Source organism: Berghia stephanieae, chromosome 7 (assembly GCF_034508935.2).
Source record: "Berghia stephanieae isolate SIO BIC M18660-M18661 chromosome 7, UCSD_Bste_1.3, whole genome shotgun sequence".
Classification (NCBI taxonomy): Eukaryota; Metazoa; Mollusca; class Gastropoda; order Nudibranchia; family Aeolidiidae; genus Berghia; species Berghia stephanieae.
The window spans coordinates 41,890,966-41,909,745 of record NC_088366.1 but is presented as its reverse complement, the minus strand read 5'-3'; the positions used below and the strand labels follow the sequence as shown (position 1 = coordinate 41,909,745).

Here is an 18,780-nt window from a genome sequence, read left to right as displayed (position 1 = left end):
ACTTTTTCACATGTCATGTGATCAGAATGTATAAAAGTCAAAACATGATCAGATTTATAATGTTTTTCTCCTCTGAATACACGTTTATGCTCGTCGGAGAAGTATTTCATAAGGGCGTCCGCCATTGTTCCAATAGTTTAGAACCAGTTACTAAGTTACCATGCGTCATTACAAGGGAAGTGACGTCACGCCTATTGCGTCTTAAATAAACCCGTAGAAATGCTCTATATTAATGATTGTGTTTATTGTTGTCTCCATATCGTGGAGGTTCCTATGAATGAACAGTGACTAAGATCCAGTCAATAAAAGTTCTTAGTACACGATTTTATCTACTTTTGCTTATAGAACTTTGCTCTTATTATGGACCTTTGGTTCTGTCATGAATTACCTTATTTGGACAATGAAGATGTATAAACTACCCTTTTTATAACGGAAGCATGAGATGCCTTACAAATAATACTTGTAATATTGTTATTAAAGCATTAGTCGTATATGGAGAAATTATAGCAAAAGTACACAGTATTTAAAAAATAAATCTACATAAATATTAATTTGATGATTCTACACAATCAATGTTAGACTTAAAATTATCATAGCTAGGGATACCCAAAAAAAAAAAACAAAACACGCGAAGAATAATTAAATTTCATCATTTTCCGACAATTTCTCGCCCCACCCACCTACCCACCCACCCGCCTGTCATCAATCTCCCACCGTCGGCGCCGCATCGCTGCCGTCATCTGTCGCCACTCTCACCCTAAGTCGTATGGAAGCCACGAAGGAGACCCATGAATTCCCCAGTCACTAACCACAAACCACAAACCAAAGAATCATCGTCTGTTTGCTGTTGCTTGTGTTATTATATTGGCTATCGGAATCTTAAACTGGAAATTATCGACTATGAAATAATACGCTGTAAAAGTTTATAATAGAACTTTTCACAAAGTTATTTTTATCGTATTAATGTAACTCTTCCAAAGGATTAAAATGAATATACCCAATCTACACCAAAGGGAACAAATGGTGTTATATATAAACTGATTATAAGCTTTCGATGTCCAAGGTAAGCTTTAGCTACAACCATCAATCAAACACATCTGTAAATGATATTTCTACCAGGGGCGAATGGTGATTGTTTATTTAAGGTGGCATGAATTAAAAACACATCTCTCTCACCGCACTCATGTGTAAAATGAGTACCCGGCCATTAACAGTGTTGTCATAACAATCATCATACCCAGTCTTACATGATAAGTGTTAAGTGTTGTTAAGCGTTGACTTGGGCCCCTTTTTAAAGCGCCTTGAGCACATTTAGTGGACATTGCTCTATATCAATGCTCTAGTTTTATTTTTTTTGCTTGTTTATTTTTTGGTTATACTGATTTACATGTGATCTGTGTTAGAATATCTGTTTATTATTGTGTGTGTAAGGGGAGAGGGCATATACATATATATATATATATATATATATATATATATATATATATATATATATATATATATATATATATGTGTGTGTGTGTGTGTGTGTGTGTGTATCAAAGAGGTGTACTCACGTAAATGCATTTAGTATAGGCCTATGCAAAAGAGAGATCCATTTGTAAACCTTCCTCTAAGGTAAAATTGTGCATCATTCCATCGCTGAAGGTGTCCATGAATCCTATCACATTATCGGTGGATTGTGATAAACGTCAGAGCATTGAGATGGGTGAATATCATTTGAAAAAAAGAACAACATGACAAAAGTAATTAGGCAGTCTTATCGAAATTCTTCCTTTGAATATTAACGGTGATGATAGTCAAATTTAATCGAATGAATAGAAGATCCAACCTCAATGCACTACTTATCCAATCCAAAGACACGACATACTACAAGTTATGTGTGCCTGGTTGAAGGACTTGCAATCATATTTATAGTATCATGGGGCTCTACTCGGTGTATGCTTTTTGTAATATTCTTATTGATGATTTATATCTATTTAAGCGAAACGAATGTAAGTAAAATCTATATTTATTATCATTCTCCTCATCCCTATGTTTATGTTCCAATAGGCCTCTTCTTATAATGATAAAATTAATATAGTTTAAATTTTTCCCAAGCAAGACCTCGAGCTGTTCAAAGCCAGATTTGCCGGCCTGACCTAATCATTTTACTAGTGAACAGTATTAGTTGTTTGGGGGTTGGGGGTGGGGTGGGATGGGGTGGGGGGGGGGGGGGGATAACCCTACTTTTCAAACAGAAGTAAACAGAGACATTTGTATACAAATAAGAAGGCGGTCGGTCATGTTTTGACTCGTTAATGGATAGATAAACGATACTTACCAAAGTTGAAGTTTGTCTGTTATTCTGCAACGCTGCTCGATTTCAGTCATATGAATTCACAATTGGATTCAGTAGTCTGATGTCACGCCGCCAGGCAACGGCGGCCATCTTGGTTCTAAACAAAGAAAATCATTACTTTTTGTTCTTCATGCTGGCTATAACTTTTCATTCCCTTTTCATATGCCTTTTGATCAGAATATGTAAAAGTCAAAACATGATCATATTTATGTGTTTTTTTCCTCCCGGAAGCGTTTTTATGCTAGCCGGAGAAATATTTCATACTGGCGTGCGCCATTGTTCCGATAGTTTAGAGCCAGTGTTACTAAGTTACCATGCGTCATTAGGAAGGAAGTGACGTTACGACTATTGAATCCTATTCAAACAAGTGTTCTTGTAGAATAGCTTCCATCCCCTCCCTCATTTCATTGTCGCTTCGCGTGGGCGACGAGCAAAAGATGTCTGTATTGACGCAACCTTAGTGAATATCTATCACGGCTGGCAAAGAGTGACGCACGATTGTTGACGAAAAGCAGCATGCACAAAAATTTATGACAAAAAGCGGATATCCTAATTTTATATAATAGTCTGAAATTGAAATTTATTGTATATTGGATATGGAGTATGGGGAAAATATAGGGAGGCACAGAGCAACTTCGCTCGATAGACTGACCGCCGGTGATTTCCAGAAAACATAATTGGTACCAAACACACAGGACGTAACTTCAGACACACACACACACACACACACACACATAGACACACACACACACACACACAGACAGACACAGAGAGAGAGTGAGATATAGAGAAAGAAAGAAAGAGAGAGAGATAGATAGATAGATAGAGAGAAAGGGAGAGAGAGAGAGAGAGAGAGAGAGAGAGAGAGAGAGAGAGAGAGCTAGAGAGACAGCTAGATAGCTCCTAAATCTGTCAAGTTTAGCGAGATTCACGCGCATCAATATCTCACAAACAGAGATAGACAGATAGTATATGTATACATGTATATATATATATATATATATATATATTAATAATATGAAGAGAGAGAGAGAGAGAGAGAGAAGAGAGAGAGAGAGAGAGAGAGAGAGAGAGAGAGAGAGAGAGAGAGAGAGAGAAATAATCTTAACGACACTTTCGACACTTATAAAAGTTAAAGGAACAAATAAAGAATAATCATAAACAACAAAATAAAAAGATCAACCAAAAACAAACAAAAAATTCTGCTTTCCTCATCCTATTCAAGTCTAATTGTATTTATTGGGGACTGAGGTGGGATTAAAGCCTGAAACTAATTTGTTACATATTTAGCTGTTTATTGAAGACATTCCCTCAATATTTGTTGAAGACTTTTGTGGTTCAGTTATAGACATATTCTAAACTTTTTGGTTTAAACAGTCCAACGTTAGCAAGACACAGACATTTTGGCCAGAAAACTTTTACATTTTATGCCAATCACTCTCAGAACGCTTTAGCCAACAGATTTAAATATCATTGTTGAATAAAGATGACCCCAACCAACGTATACTTATTTGCAGGTCTGATAACCCAAATTGTTATGAGTTCATTGCTGTAATGAAAATACATAGTTTCAAACCATTGCGTAATATTATTGTCTATTGCAACAATGTAAAATCAAGTCGTTCGGTTATCAGACCTTCTAATATGTCCACCTAGTTCCTAACTTGTCAGAAATTCTTAAATAATTTCATAGTCGATGGACCTATTCCAATGAATTCTCTAGCCTATTTCATTGTGAAACCCCTAGCCTCAGCGAGTAGTACTAGTTTTGAATAAAACCTCTATTTCCAATGAATTCTATAGTCTATTTCCTTGTTTGACTTCCAGCCTCAGCGAGCAGCAGTAGTTTAAAAGATAAGTTCGGGAATACGATCAAGAGCTTATAATTTGTCCTCCATCGCCTCAATTCGGTATTATATTGGGATGAATCAGCTGCCGATAATTGATTGTAAACAGAATACACAATTTGGAACTTCACTAGTTTCAGAAGATACAATTGCGGCTATGACGTGGTCTAGTGGTAGAACACTCGCTTCGGACAGGATAGTCCAGGATTCGAGTCCTGCCGTGAGCTGTATAATATAGTTGAGTCAGGTACACAGGTGTAAAATGAGTACCCGGTCGTAAACAACGTTGTCTCTGTCCGAAAAAAATTCCAATATCGCCTAACAGGCGCCATGTTTTGGCCTTCTTGTTAAGTTAAGTTTTGACTAGAGACTCCTTTAAAAGCGCTTTGAGCCCCTTTAGTGGATATAGCTCGATATAAATCCTCCTTATTTTCTTGACATCAAACCCTCTTTTGGTCCCTTAATCCTTGGGAGTGTGTATGTTACCAGTCCTTCGAATTTCTAATAATGAATAGGTTACATAAAGGTGTCGTAACTATTATAGTAGCAGGATGCATAGGTATAACGGGACGTAAAAGAGCGAGGATGGATGGTCTTTATTGACAACCAGCAATATACGAGTAGTTAGACTAGAAAATTAGAAGCGATCACTCTGACACCAGAAGACGAATTATACAAGGTATGAATTAAGTCCTCCGGAAGAGCGGCTTTACACTTGCAATGAAATAGGAATCCGTTTTTGACATCACACTTTAATTTCCATATTACTTGCTTATCTCATCCTGAAAAAGTCACTAGTCAGTTGCAGTCTGACTTTTCCTCAGATATAGCCTTTATATCTGAAATACCTAATGTAAACAAATGTTTGGCCTATAATTTACATAACTCATTGTTTTGATTTTTGTTTCTATTGATGCTGTGCATTTAGTTCAAATACCCACAACATCCCCGAGCCAGATTGAACTTACCAACACCCAAAACTGTGTGTAACTTTTAATGTTTATAGTCCGATTGACATTGATGCTTTTCACCCGCCAATCTATTTGTATCGTGGCGTGAAACGTTTATAGTCTGCTATATTTTACAGAGAACTAATAATTAAAATGGCTGTCTAAAAATAATAACAAAGAGCTGAGTGACGTTAATTTCGTTCCATCTATACTCTAGTGAGAACTTGTCTTAATATCAAAGAGCTGAGGTAGTGACTTCGACTTTGTTCCATAAATACAGACCATAAATACCGTAAACACAATTCTATGAGGGAAGCAAGGGGAAAGAACTCCAATGTTTTGCAATAACCATGTCTTCATACCACGGTCTGCTGACTCCTTCTGCAAAGAACCAAATAAAGGTAATTGTTATTGCTGCCGGTCGCTAATGAAAAAAGAAAATTAAGCGAAACAAAACCATAGATTGACACAAAATGACAAGCCTTCACCGCCGTGGGTGACACGCTACTCAGACAAAAAAGTTAACAAAAATGAAGAAAACAGCTTCAAAAAACAAAAAAAAAAACAAAAAAGAACAAAATACCAAACACGGAACGTTTTGAAATCAAAATCCTTCTTTAGCAAACAAATAAAAAACAAAAAACAACAACAAACCAATGAAAAGACAAATAAAAAACCAAGTCGACGCCATCGATTGTTTTCTTTTTTTCTTTCTTTCTTTTTTTATTTTGATAAAGTATGTTTTCATTGTTTTTGTGTTGTTCGCTGAAGAAGGGATTTGAACCCGAAACGTTCCGTGTTTGGTATTTTGTTCTTTTTTTCGAAGCTGTTCTATTCATTTTTGTTTATTACTTTTTACAGTCCACAGCTTAGTATTACTGAGGCAAACCACATTTCTCATTTTGGCCAGAAAATCATTGACGTCAAACAATCGACCCAAAACGTGTCAATATTGACAAAAAGATTAAGCCTGAGGCATCTTCCTAGTTGTTTGAGTCTTTCTTGGGACCATATAATATACAGTTTTATAAATCGCTTTGAGCACGTTACTTGATATTTCACCAGATAAATTGTCAAAGTCAAGTTTATTTTAGAAGTTGAATCGTTATCTAAAACATTTGATATTTTTGAAGAAAGAAGCTTTCATGTGGCTATGTGATCTGGGGGTATGACATTCGCCTTCGGATCGGAAGGTTCAGGGTTCGAGTCACACTTTGGACGGCGCATACTGTTTTTGGATAAGGTCTTTACTCACATTCTCTCACCGTAAACAGATATAGGTGTAAAATGAGTACATGGCCGTTTAACAGCGTTTTCTCTGTCCAAGAAAATGGAATATCGCCACACATATCCTGTCATACAGTGTTGTTGTTGGCCATGACTCCTTGTAAAGCACCTTGAGCACGTTTAGATATTGCGCTATATAAAAGTTCGAGAAATGAAGTGAGTAGATACGTTCCAGAAGACTGCTACGACAACTCCGCCTGGCCATGAGAGGGTAGCTCTACAATCGGAGCCACCCACCACTCCTTTCTTCGATTTTAGAGTTACCCTCTCACGGCCAGGCGAGGTTGTCGTACCAATAAAATCGTGGGTTCGAGCCCCCATCGCTGCGAAGTTCTTATTCTTTATTGTCCTTTGGGACTTTTCTATTCGCTTCATTTCTCGTTATTATCAATATAAGTGCCTGCTCAACTCACTTTTCTCAATTATATAAAAGCTCAATATTTTTTTTGGCTAAAATGAAAAGAAAAGCATTTTGTCATAAAGCGACAATTGAGTGAATTTATCTATAGAGCTCTCCAGCCTTCATCACACCTTATCGATATTGATCCACTATATTGGGTTTTATATCATTTATTGTGCTCATGCAAAACAGGGATGCACATTTTTACACAACTGCTTTGCTGTACTCTGAACAGTAAACAAATAACTGTGGAAACGAATGCAAGCTTCAATTTAATATACGAAAACAGATAAAATGGACATTTCGGGATTCCCCTTTATCAGCAAAACAGGATAGATGCAACACTACAGACGAACGAGATAATGTGGTAGTGGCGTTGTTGAGATGAATAAACAAAAACATTGATGGGCAGGAAATAATATGCTCCTTTGTAAGGAAGCACGCATTAAAATAGAACAATAGATATTTATAAAAGGGGCGCAATTGATTATTCAAAAGAGGGGAGGCGGGTAGGAACTGTGTACTGCAGTTTAGAAAGTGAAATATAAAAACGTGTAGACTATTGTTGGAAAATAAATACAATGGAATTGAAAATAAATACAAAATATAAAGGATGTTGGTATTAGTTTAATCATTAGTGGCAGCAGCAGCAGCAGAAGCAACAGTAGTAGTAGTAGTAGTAGTAGTAGTAGTAGTAGTAGTAGTAGTAGTAGTAGTAGTAGTAGTGGTAGTAGTAGTAGTAGTAGTAGTAGTAGTGGTAGTAGTAGTAGTAGTAGTAGTAGTAGTAATACTTGTTGTCGTTATTTATTTATTCGAGCTTCGAGCACCAACATTTACATGAACAGTTAAAAAACTTGGGGCAGAAAATTTGTCCTTCAAATATCGATTAACAAGGAAGTCCCAGATTTGAGAGTTTTGCAAGATGAGAATCATTTAAATCGATCGATATTTGAAGGATAAGTTTTCGGGCCAAACTTTTAAATGCGAGTTTTTCAAGATTACGACAGTTTTCTGGTGAAAATTTAAAGCAAATACGTTTTTTCTTCAAGGGACGGTAGTTCTCTAATCAACTTTTTTTGATAAGTACTTCTCGATAAGTCTTGTTTCTTTTTTCTTTTTTGAAAAACAGATTGAAAAAAAAACCCAAAAAAAAACCCAACAAAAACAAACAAGCATAGCTCCTGGTATCTCTTATATTCAACACGTACCTATTTACAGGTCTGATAACCCAAATTGTTATGAGCTCATTATTGTAATGGAAATACCCCCAAACCAACGCGAGATATTGTCCATTACAACAATGTTAAAGCAGGCCCATAATTGAGTTCGCCTTTCAGACCTGCCAATATCTGTACCTAGCTCATACTTTTTAAAAATTCTGATTTGAATTGTGCGGATGCTGTTCCGATCTTCTCAAAATGTTGACAAGACATTAACTTTTCAAAATTTTGTTTCTATCTATGTGAAACAAAATCGCATTGGCATCCTACACTTCCTTATGACTCTTTTTATCCTTCTATCTGTTTGAATTGAACAGTTTGCCTATTTCTACGGTGTTTAAGAAATGTACCTATCAATGTCTTTTTGTTCTCTTTCTTTTTGCAACTTTACACATTCTTTAAAAGATCAAGTCCATGATCAGACATTGGATTAAACAAAATGTTGTGTTAACCCCCCCCCCCCCCCCCCCCATGAAAGAAAAACACAAAAAACGTGAATCAAAGACAGATAAAGCAAAATACCCCCCTCTCTAAAAAAAAACAAAAAAACAAAACAACAAAAACAACAAAAAACAAACAAACAACCCCAACCGCCTCGAAAAATCAAAACAAAAAACATACCAAAAAAAAAAACCCAAACAAAAAACATATTAGACCCTCACCCCTCCCCCCCCGCCAATGAAAAAAAAAAAAAAAGCAACAAACAAACAATCAAAAAAAAAAACCCCACCAAAACCCCTAAAACTCTTTAAGTTAACTTTCATAATGTCCTTATCGTCCTTCGTATTTTCTTAGCTGTTTGATTTGAAATGTGTGGACGGATGCTTTTCCGATTCTACTCGTAGGCATTTACTGGCAAGAAAGGTAAGGATGCGTGTTGGCGTTGTAATGCTACTGTCTGATTTGAAATAGTTCGGATGCCTTTTTTGGACTTCACATCTAATATACATATTATTACTTTATATTTCATGCAATCAATCTTTGAAGAGCCATGTCTATGGCAAAACATAAAATTAAACCACTTTTGTTTCAATTTGAAAGAATGCACGAGAGAATGTCACAATCCTATTTCTTTATAGCTCTCAATAACCCTCTGTCTGATGCCATTACTTAGGTAATTTTCCCATCATCACAATGTGTTAAAAAGTAGTCTTTCAGAGTCTATAGAGTCGGGGTATATCCCGGTTTCCAAAGCGTGATACAAACAATGATAATTGTTTGCTACCATTTGGGTAGGACGCTACTCTACAGAGCAAACAATCTGTTAAAAAGAAGTTAAATTTAGAACAAAAACAAACACGAACAAATCGATATTTCAATAAAAACAGTTTCCACTTTTATGATATTGTTTTTCACACGAGGTTCTTAACATTGATTATACAAACATAGCAAGTCGTTTAACCGACATTTGAGAGAGAGAGAGAGAGAGAGAGAGAGAGAGAGAGAGAGAGAGAGAGAGAGAGACAGAGAGAGAGAGAAAGAAGAGAGACAGAGAGAGAGAAAGAGAGAGATAGATAGGTAGATAGATAGATAGATAGATAGAGAGAGAGAGAGAGATAGATAGGTAGATAGATAGATAGATAGAGAGAGAGAGAGACCGAGAGAGAGAGATAGATAGATAGATAGATAGATAGAGAGAGAGAGACAGAGAGAGAGAGAAAGAGAGAGAGACAGAGAGAGAGAGAAAGAGAGAGATAGATAGATAGGTAGATATATATATATATATATATAATATATATATATATATAATATAGAGAGAGAGAGAGAGAGAGAGAGAGAAAGAGAGACAGAGAGAGATAGATAGATAGGTAGATAGATAGATAGATAGATAGAGAGAGAGTGAGTGAGTGAGAGAGAAAGAGAGAGAGAGAGAGAGAGAGAGAGAGAGAGAGAGAGAGAGAGAGAGAGAGAGAGAGAGAGGGTTAAGATTCGCAATGTTATATCATTATTCTGTCTCCCCTTCTCCGCACATGTAGCTTATTGGTTACAGTTTCCCCGGGTTTTTTTTTTTTACCCGACAGGGACATGGATAATTTTGATGATGAAGATGATGATGATAATGATGACGGTAATGATGATGGTGATGATGAAGGCGATGACAAAATAAAATAATGATACTACCATTACTACTACTACTACTACTACTACTACTACTACTACTACTACTACTACTACTACTACTACTACTACTACTACTACTACTACTACACTACTACTACTACTACTACTACTACTACTACTATACTACTACTACTACTACTACTACTACTACTACTACTACTACTACTACTACTACTACTACTACTACTACTACTACTACTACCACTACTACTACTACTAACACTACTACTACTACTTTTTTGTGCTGGGCGGGTGTGAAATTTCAGGGAAAAATCTGAAAATGTCTGGTAAGGAGAGAGTTAATAAGATAAGATAATTGAAAAACTTCCGGTAGCGTCCCGCTGAGTGGCGGACATTAAGAAGAGAGGTAGGCAACTAATTTTGTTATTTTTGTTTTCTTTATGTGACTTTCATAATTTTTAGTGTACCCTTTCTTATTAGTTTCTGTTAACGTTATTATTATAATTGGTGTTAAGTAAAAGTTAGATTAAATTACGGTAAGGTTACATAGTTGAGTGGCTTTCCTTTTCTCAGTTACAACCTTCCCTATCTTCGATAGGGGTTAGTTTCACTATTGTTTTCTTCTTAGCTATTTGACTCTCTTCCCTCACATATTATATATTATTATTATTATTACTACTATTTTTGATTTATTTTGGTCAGGATATGTAATGTGTAGTGGGTTAAAGTAGAATATAAAGTAGAATATTATTAGGGGATAAATTGCTCTCCATTTTCCCTTATCTTCTCTTACATTCTTTGGGAGACCTTCCGGGGGCTCCAAGCGCTGCATTTCTTTATATTTGAGTCGTTTCTCTTAACGCTGGGAGGGTTCGGCAAACCTCCCCCTTCTCCCCCCCCCCCTCCTCTCTATCTCTCTTCCCTTTTTTTTTAGTGAGTTGTATTAAAATAAATAAGGTAATAATAAAGTTATATTCACGTATACAGGCCGAAACAATTACACACGAACACACACACACACACATACACACTTTCTATCTCCCTTTGTCTTCCTTTTTCTTTCTTTCTCTTTATCTCTCTATCTCTCTCTCTCGCTCTCTCTCTCTCTCTCTCTACCCCCCCCACCCCTCTCTGTCTTTCTCTGTTTTTTTTTTTTTTTAATTTAGCAATCACACATACACACGCACACACACACACACACACACACACACACACACACACGTACACACCTATATACACACTCATTTTGCAAAAAGTCTCACATAAGTGGATATTGAGTAATTTAATTTATATATAATTAATGAATATGTCTGCAGTCTTGCCTGTATTTTTAAAGGTGGAGGAGGACAGCCGCTTCACTACATACGAGATATGTTTTGCGGCGGAAAAGGCGGGAGGGGATGGATCCCTCATAGGGGCCCAAAGAATAGGGCGGCTGTGGAGGATTTATCCCTCCAATACCGAGGCCAGGGTAAGGATGCTGGCCAGAGGGATCGTCCTTAGAGGGAGAAAACTTGATCTGAATGGAAGAAACCCATTTATTCTCGTTGACGAAGAGGGGAAGGAGATAGCGGTCACTAAATTGTTTATCGGTGGCATCCCAATATCATTCTCCAATGAAGAGATCGAAAAAAGGTCAAGATGCTTGGACTTAAAATGACGAGTAGAATGGTCATGGAGCGGGTAAGGGACCCGCAGGGCAAGATGATGACTTGGTTGACTGGAAGAAGGATGGTTTGGATTTGTATCCCTACTGCCCAAACACCAAGAATAATAGACGTAGGCATCTTTAAAGGGTTCCTGTACTACAAGGAAATGCAGGACAATAGATGCAGGAATTGCATGGTGCAAGGCCATAGTGCCACAGCATGTAGAAAACAAGTCGTCTGCAGGAGATGCAAAACAGTGGGACATAGGGAAGTCGATTGTCCAATGCATCTGAAGGAAAAAGAAATGGATACAGAGGAGGATAGAGTTGAAAACTTTGAGAGGGAGGAGGAGAAAGAGGAGCAGTCGGAAAAGGAGTCGGAAGAAGAAATGGAGGGGGAGAGAGGAGACGGAGGAGGAGGGAGAGAAGGAGGTGTAGGATGAGGAAGAAGTAGAGGAGAGAAAGGGAGAGAGAAGAAAGGAGATAAAAAGTGGAGAGAATAGGGAGGTGGGAGATAAGGACAAAAAAAAAAAAAACAAAACCACCTGATAGAATTAATAGACGGGGAGGAGAGGAAGTAAGAAAAGATATGGAAATGGTAAAAGAAGGAAATGGAAAGAAGAAGCGAGGTAACGATGAACAGGTAAGAGAGATGCGAGAAGGTGAGATTGGTGGAAAAGGAAAATCAAATGAATTCATGGAAGAGGATAAGGAAAAAGAAAGGAGAGGTCGAAAAGAAAAAGAAAAGACAGAGACAGAAAGAGAAAGAGATGAAAAAAGAGAGAGGGGGAGACAAGTTGTGAGATAGGCAAAAAAAAAAAGGTTTAAAACAATGGAGGATTATGTTATGACAAGATCTTCTAGTAGAAAGAGAGTAGGGTCACCAGAAGAGGAAGGAAAAAGAGGTCGCCCAAAACTATCTGAGTAAAAATGGTGTTAAAAAGAGATTGTAGTAATAGTAATAATGCTAAAACATAAAATATTATTAATTTTAAAATACTTCAATTAAAATTAATCCAAACAATTTTAGAACGGTTTTTTTCAGAAGGGGGGGGGGGGGGGGGGGTTAGAATATTTAAGTATCCTTTCACTAAATGTTTGTGGATTAAGAAACAGGAAATAAAAAGGAATGCAATTTTTAAAAATATCAAGCAAAATAAAATAGACATAGTAGGATTACAGGAAACACATTTATTGGAGAAGGATTCAAATTTAGTTGAAAAATAATGGGGTGGGAAAATTATCTTATCTCAGGGGACATCCAAAAGTAAAGGACAATTATTTCTTATTTCCAAACAATTAAACGATAAAGTAGAAATTAATACATTGTACAAAGACTCCAGAATATTATTGATAAAATTAAATACATACAATAACAAAGATAGAGGTATTTTAATAGCTAATATTTACACTCCATGTATTACACAGGAGAAAAATTATTTCTTTTCGCATTTAGGAAAGATTTTAATATCAAAATCGGAGTTAAATCTAGATTTACCAATGATTTGTTTAGGGGACTTTAACACTGTGGTAAATAATGAGTTGGACATAATATCTGGCAATCCACATGATAAAGAAAATGTTGAAAATTTTAATGATTTTATCAATAGATTAGCCTTTACAGATACATGGAGAATAAAATATAAAAAAGAAAAAAGTTTTACATGGAGTAGAGGATCTCCTTTGATAGCTAGACGTCTAGATTATATCTTTATAAATAACATGCTTCAACCTTTTTTACAAGAAGCAGAAATTAAAGTCATTTCCTTTACTGATCATAGAGCAGTTATATCAAAATTTAAATTCACATCCTTCAAAAAAGGACCCTCCTTATTTAAAATGAATGTATCAATATTGAGTGACTTAACATATATAACATTAATGAAACAAAAAATCCAAAGTTGCTTAGAAGAAAACAAAAGGTTGGATCCTCACCTTAGGTGGGAATGTGTTAAAATAGACATCAAGGAATTTACACAAGACTACTGCAAATATAAATGTCGTAAGAAATCAGATACTTATAATGAAGAAATAAGAGCCCTTAATGAATTAGAAGAACAATTAGTATATTACCCTAACGACAACGGTATTTTATCACGAATATTGGAATTACGGAAAAGAATTGAAATAAAACAAATAGAAGAAACAATTGGGGCCAGAGTAAGAGCAGGCATCAAGTGGATAGAGGAGGGAGAGAAATGTAATCGATTCTTTCTATCATTAGAAAAGACCAGGGCTGTAAACAATACAATTTATAAATTGAAAAGTGATGAAAATAATTATGTTACTAATGAATTGGAAATTCTAGAAACTATTAGTAAATATTATTCAGAACTTTACACCGGATTGAAAGAAGACGAAACAATAGAAATGTTGAGTGATGAATATGTAAAAAATATCACTATACCTAAAATAAAAAATGAAGAGAAAGAATTCTGTGACAGATTTATTACATTAGATGAAATTAGGAGTGGTATGGAAAAAATGAAAAATGGATCATCCCCAGGGCCAGATGGAATTCCAGTAGAATTTTACAAAGTTTTTTTGGATGAGATCAAAACGGCGATGTTCAACTGTTTTCAGTTTAGTATTTTTAAAAATATGCTTAGTTACAGTCAAAGGAGGGGGTAATAGCGTTAATACCGAAAAATCAATTTATCGATAGGGAAGATTTAGGGAATTGGAGGCCTATAACAGTAACAAATGCTGATTATAAAATACTGGCAAAAACCTTGGCAAACAGACTTAAAACGGTTATAAGTAATATAATTAGTAAGGACCAAAAAGGATTTATTCGTGGAAGAAACATTGCAGAAATTTTGAGGGAAATTGATGATTTAATAGAATATGAAAAAGAAATAAACTTATCCTCGTTAATGTTATCAATTGATTATAAAAAGGCTTTCGACACTATATCAACAACATTTCTATTAAAAACTTTTGATTACTTTGGTTTCGGAAATTATTTCAAAGGTTGTATTATCACCATTCTCAACAATAGGAAGGTTTGTGTCAAAAATGGGGGACATATATATCGGGGGATTTTGATATGCAAAGAGGCGTTAGACAAGGTTGTCCAATATCTCCTTTAATTTTTATTCTAGGAGTAGAAATAATGGCATCTAAAGTAAGACAGGAGAAAAACATTCAAGGAATAATAATAGATAACACAAGATTTATTATTAAACAATATGCTGAGGATACAACTTTTTTTCTAAAAGATCAAAAAGACTTAAAACATGTGTTACAGATAATTAATGCGTTTTCGATATTCTCTGGACTTACTTTGAATAAGAGTAAATCTAAAATTATGTAACTGAACAAAAATCAAATCCATAGGAAAGATTCATTGTTCAACATTCCACTTGTTGATGATCTAAAAATTTTAGGAGTAATATTCAGTTTCAAAATGACAGCTACGGAAAATAAAAATAATTGGATACATAAAATTGAAAGCATAAAGAAAATGCTAAAGTTATAGGAAAAAAGGGACCTTTCTTTGATAGGAAAAATAAACATAATCAAAACCTTTGGTATTTCTATGTTAATTTATATTATGCAGAGTATTTCAATCCCGTTGACTGTATTAGAGGAAATAAATAGATTGTTCTTTAAATTTTTGTGGCAAAAGAAAACATCAAATAGGAGAGCTTTTGAGAAAGTAAAAAGAAAGACCATGTATAACGATGAAAGTAATGGAGGCCTGAACATGATTGACATAATTTCTTTACAAAAATAATTTCTGATTAATTGGGGAAAAAAGTTTTATTCAGATGAAAGTTGCGATTGGAAAGTAGTATCTAATTACTTTTTTAGACGCATTGGGGAAAAAAAAAGCATTGGAAGCAAATATAAATAGTGCGCAATTCAAAGGGTTAAAATTGGTGAAAAACATATTTTGGAAAAATGTTCTAATAGAGTATCTTAACTTTCCTCATGAAGATCACAATATGGAAATTCACCCAGATGAACCAATTTTTAACAATAATAAAATTAAATTCAAAGGTAATGTACTGTTTTCAACTAATCTAATCGCAAAAAAAAAAGTGCTTTACGTTAAGCAAATCTACATCAATTCAAGACGTATCATGTCAATTGGGGAATTCAAAGATCTATATATGGGAATTATAATGGAATAGATCTTGATTATAGTGTAGTCAAAAGCGCTTTATCAAGCCTAAAAGTTTCGAAATCAGAAGATTTAATAAAATTTCAAAAAAAAAAGAATATTATTCAAAATCTTTCCAGAAAAGAGTTGTACCAAAATGTTAGAGGAGAAGGATCAATAGAACATGTTAAGGGCTTTTGTGGGAAAAAAGCGTAGAGTTACAAGGAAAGCATTGGATTTTACCTTATGTTTGTACAAAAGAATCAAGATTAAGGATTTTACAATGGAAGATTATGCATAATATTTCCCCTACCAATATATTGCTTCATAAAATGAAAGTTGCAAGTTCAAATAAATGTCAATATTGTGATGAAATAGACTATTCGGAGCATTTCTCTTTTATTGTAAAGCAGTAAAATCTGTATGGCCGGAGATAGAAAGCATAATTAACAGTGAGATAGGGAAACAAATACATATAGATTTGCAAAAAGTAATGGTGGGATTGATTGATTATCCCGGAATCAATGAATCGGATCGTATGTGGATAAATCATTTGATTCTCGTTGGAAAAATGATTATCTCTAAAATCAAATATGGCCCCAAAAAATATCCATTAGCGATATTAAGAACCGATATGAGGATCAGAAAAATGATATAAAATAAAATAAAATAAAATAAAATATTATGATTGTTATTATTACTGTTTTTGTAGTTGTTATTATCGTAGTTGTAGTTATGATGGTTGTTATTATTAATAGATATTATGGTTCCTGTTTTTGCTAACGTGGCTGTTATAATACTTTTAGTACTTTTATCACTAAGTTTATATGCTCTATCATTATTATTATTTCTATTGTTGTTGATATTATTATTATTATTATTGTTGTTGGTGTTTTTATTATTATTGTTGCTGGTGTTGTTGTTATTAGTGTTATTGTTATTATTGTTGCTATTATTGTTATTATGATGACTGTAAAATTATATACTCAGGAGGAGGAGAACACCAAAGGGGAGTTGGAATTATACTAGATAATAAAACGGCGCGAGCAGTCAAAGGATTCTGGCCCATATCAGACAGAGTAATGGCAATCAAACTACAAGCAAAACCTTTTGATTTTGATATTTTACAAATATACGCCCCAACCACCAGTCACGATGATGAAGAAGTGGAAAATTTCTATCAACAAATAGATAAAGCAATGCATCAGTTTAAGTCTTCAGACATAAAACTCATCATGGGCGATTTTAATGCCAAGGTGGGCCGAGAAAGAATAGAAGATATTGTGGGCCCACATGGTCTGGGAGACAAAAATGACAGAGGTGATCGTCTTATTCAATGGTGCCGTCAACATGATCTGACAATCACAAATACTTGGTCAACAAACCACAATAGAAGGAAGTGGACATGGAAAAGTCCTGGAGATGGAGTGAGAAACCAAATAGATTACATAGTCATCAGCAAACGTTTCCGAAACTCGGTTTTGTATGCCAAATCTATGCCGGGGGCTGACTGTAACAGCGATCATATACCTGTGCTATGCCCCATACGAGTTAAATTGAAAATCTGCAAAAGAGCAAAGGCTAAACCTAAATACCAACTAGACATTCTCCGGGAGGAACAGAAGATACAAGAAAAATTTGAACTATCAGTAAGAAACAAGTTTGAAGTGCTTGGAGAACTAACAGATATAGAAGAGAAATATGAGCAGTTTAAAGACAGTGTTGCTGCATCATTAGAAGAAAATGTTCCAACCACACTTAAGTTGCAGAAGAAGAAATGGATTACTCCAGAGATATTAGAATTAATGAATGAGAGAAGAAAGGCCAAAAATCAGGAAGAAAAATACAAGACTCTGAACAGGCAGATAAAAAGAAAATGCAACGAAGCTAAAGAAGACTGGATAAATGAACAATGTCACTATATAATGTCCTGCAAAGAAAAAAATGGCAAATTCTTCCATCAGAAAATCAAAGAAGTGACAAACAAAACTAAATCAGGTGCTAAAAGTGGATGCATCAAAGACAAGCGTGGAAACACCATCATGGACAAAGACTGCATTCTAAACAGATGGTCAGAATATATTGAAGAACTTTTTTTTGATAATCGAGGAGAAATGCCTATGATAAAAGAACTGGAAGGGCCTTCTATAATGAAAGATGAAGTTAGGAACGTCATGAAAAGCATGAAAAATGGAAAAGCTGCAGGACCTGATGCCATAACAATTGAAGCCTTGACTGGCCTGGGTGAATGGGGGATTGAATTCATCACAAACCTTCTAAATCAAGTGTATGACACAGGAAAAATGCCAACTGATATGAAACGATCCATTTTTATAGCACTACCAAAAAAGCCAGGGGCAGTTGATTGTGAACAACACAGAACTATTAGCCTAATGAGCCACCTCACAAAAATTCTTTTGAAGATAATTTTACTAAGAATAAGAAATAAAATACGACCTGAAATTGGGGAGATGCAATTTGGTTTTGTTGAGGACAAGGGTACCAGAAATGGAATATTCACATTATCAATGCTGATGGAAAGATGTATTGAAGTAAATAAAGATCTGTATATGTGTTTCATCGACTATTCAAAAGCCTTTGATAAAGTACAACACGAAAAACTATTCAAAATTCTATCATCCTTGGACATTGATGGTAAAGATTTAAGAATATTACGGAATTTGTACTGGGAACAAGAAGCAGCAATGCGTGTTGACAACGAACTAAGCAGTTTTACACCTATTAGAAGAGGAGTTAGGCAGGGGTGTGTTTTGTCTCCAGATTTATTCAACCTCTATAGTGAAATGATATTAAGAGATATCGAACATAAGAAGGGGGTGTGTATTGGAGGAAAGAATGTAACAAATCTGAGGTATGCAGATGATACGGTTCTACTG

General features: G+C 35.1%; 1 protein-coding gene across 1 annotated transcript in view; it reads left to right on the top strand.

Annotated features, from left to right (window-relative positions):
- Nucleotides 1-803: 803 nt before the first annotated feature.
- LOC144977254 (uncharacterized) overlaps nucleotides 804-18,780 on the top strand; it is a 137,073-nt gene continuing 119,096 nt past the window's right edge. The window contains exon 1 of the mRNA XM_078922280.1: nucleotides 804-1,063. The gene's annotated coding sequence lies outside the window, so the exon portion shown is untranslated. The remainder of the gene's footprint in view (nucleotides 1,064-18,780) is intronic.